Here is a 2,720-nt window from a genome sequence, read left to right as displayed (position 1 = left end):
AATAACACAATACAACTCTCATTATAGTGGATTTACAAGTTTAAGCACTCAATAAATTTATCCTCACAATACAATAACACTCTCTTAATAATAAGATGAAAAGAAAAAAAATTGAAAGCTTAGAGAGAGCAACAATGGAGATTTTTGAGTTTTTGAGGATTATGAAATGTAAAATTTGTTAGTTTAAAATTTGGAGAGGAAGATGGTTTATATAGAGATGGAAAGAAAAAAAAATTTAGAAACCACAATTAATTTAGACCATTGAATTTTGGAAAAGAAAAATCAATTGTGGAAAATTTAAACTAAAGTAGCCGTTAGATACAAACAAAATATAATATTAAATTCATTTTCTTTTTAAAATTAATCCAAAAAATAAAAAAACATATCATGTGTCAAAAACTAACCGTTAGACACAAACATAAAATAATATTAAATTCATTTTTCTTCTAATTCATTTTCTTTTTAAATTGATTCTTTTTAAAGTAAATCCACAAATAAAAACATACCATGTGTAAAAAACTAGCAGTTAGACACAAAAATAATATTAAATTTATTTTCTTTTTAATTCAATTTCTTTTTAAATTGATTATTTTTAAAGTCAATCCAAAAATTAAAAAAACATACCATGTATAAAAAAAACTAGCCGTTAGACACAAAAATAATATTAAATTTATTTTTACTTTTAATTCATTTTCTTTTTAAATTCATTTTCTTTTGATTTTAAATCAATCCAAAAATTAAAAGTTCATCATATGTTAATCTCTTAATGATCCACCATTCAACCAATATACTGCCACATGTCTACATGCAAATGGTATGGTTATGCAACGTCATCCACTACGATATTTTCTCTATAGACTTGTTTTGGTCATATTGTCTTCATTTTAGCTTCGATTTGAGTGATTCAAGAGGTGTTGGAATCGTTGTTCCGAGCTCTACGCTATGGACATATTAAAACACTAAAATTTTCAGTAATTAAAAATTGAGTTTGTTATCATTAAAACATTGATTAATTAATTAATTAAAATTAATTAATTTGAGATTAAAAGCCAAAAAGCCAACACTCCTACCATTGAGAGCGGTCATTTGATTTGTATGGGTGCGAGTGGCCAGGTCGTCGATTCAAACCTACTATTTTGGGGATTCGTCTGATTTGGGAGCTGGAAACTCAGCTACACAAGATAGGACTCACTCTTTTCCCGATGCAGGGGTAAGTAGATAAATGGCTCCCTTGAGGGTTGATTCTGGGGCTTGAATGATGTGGCACCACACACCTTCTCTTGGCCCGAGAGGTGTTCGCACATAGTTGGACTACGTTGTATTGTTCATTAGAGGAATCAGTGGTACTTAAGGAGTGAGATATAACTACATGGGCAAAACGATAAATTGGCCCAACTGTACTCACGAGTGTCTGTGAAGGGTCGTCATACTCATGATTAGTTATATCCGATGGACACAAAAATATATATGTGGTAAGAAGAGTTCAGCTGTTGGTCTTTAGTAGAATCACTAACAGTTAACGAATGGTGAATCTTGTGGCTAAAAAGTTTAGTCAGCTATTCACGTACCGATGGAGCTTCGAGCCACATGTCCATTAGGTCCCTTGGGTAGCTTGGATAAGAGTCGAGAACCAGTGTTTGGGTTAATTTGAAATGTTCAAATTGACAAGAGAAAGTTCAGTTATATATGATATAATTAGACTGGTTAATTATATATGATATAATTGGCTAAATGTATGAAATACATTGTTTTGGAGGAAATTAGATATAAATATGATTTATATCAAGTAGAGGAGAATATACTATAGTAGATATGTGATATCAAACAATAGGATATAAATATAATATGATTATATTTATTAATTGATTAATTATATGATAATTAACAAATTTTCCACGTTCGGACGTGGGTAGTGGGCAGCGTTGGTTATGGTAACCAGCGGGTTAAAAATGAAAAGCGTTTTCATTTTTCGATCGTGCATTAATATTTTTGTCCGCCCAAAAAGAATTTGTGAAAACGATTGCCCGAGAGTCTATACGATAGAAGCTATTCCATCTAAACGATCGTCTACCTCACGATTTCTTTAAACGATCGTATACTTTTTTCCTAAACATCCGTTCAGCTTTTCATACACGAACGATCGTGTAGCTCTTCTATACGATAAACACTTCCATTATACGATAGCACAGTTTTTATCTCCCACTTGCTTATCGTCTACACGACGCGTTGTCCTCCGTCCTCTACCAAACTCACAAAAGCCCACTCTTTGGGTTTTCACTTTGAGGATACCCAGGGTTCATTAGTGGTGGTGTCATTCCCGCTGCAGTGTTCGTGTTCGTACTGATCGTACTGTTGCAGTCGACATACCCGTCGGGTGTTGGCAGATCTGTTGGAGGGTTTCCGCTGCATTAGGTTCAGAAGTTCGAAGAGAGTCTTTAACTGGTATGAACCCTTTCCCTGTTACTTATTGTGTTTTGAGCATGCCGATAATTAGAATAATATGCATAACTGTATGTGTTGAATGTATATCTTTTGTATTTCTGTCACGGTGAAATCAGAACGATCTAAACACGCTCATAGAACTCTTGGTATGAGATCCTTCAATTGAAGGGTCATTCGACATTTTTAAAAATTTAGGTTATTTGACTTTTTTCGCCCAATTTTGTTGGGTCATCTGTACAAATTTTCCCTTTTACCTTTTACTGACGATAAATTTGGGT

This window comes from Benincasa hispida, chromosome 11 (assembly GCF_009727055.1).
Source record: "Benincasa hispida cultivar B227 chromosome 11, ASM972705v1, whole genome shotgun sequence".
NCBI classification, from domain to species: Eukaryota; Viridiplantae; Streptophyta; class Magnoliopsida; order Cucurbitales; family Cucurbitaceae; genus Benincasa; species Benincasa hispida.
This window is presented reverse-complemented; position numbering follows the sequence as displayed.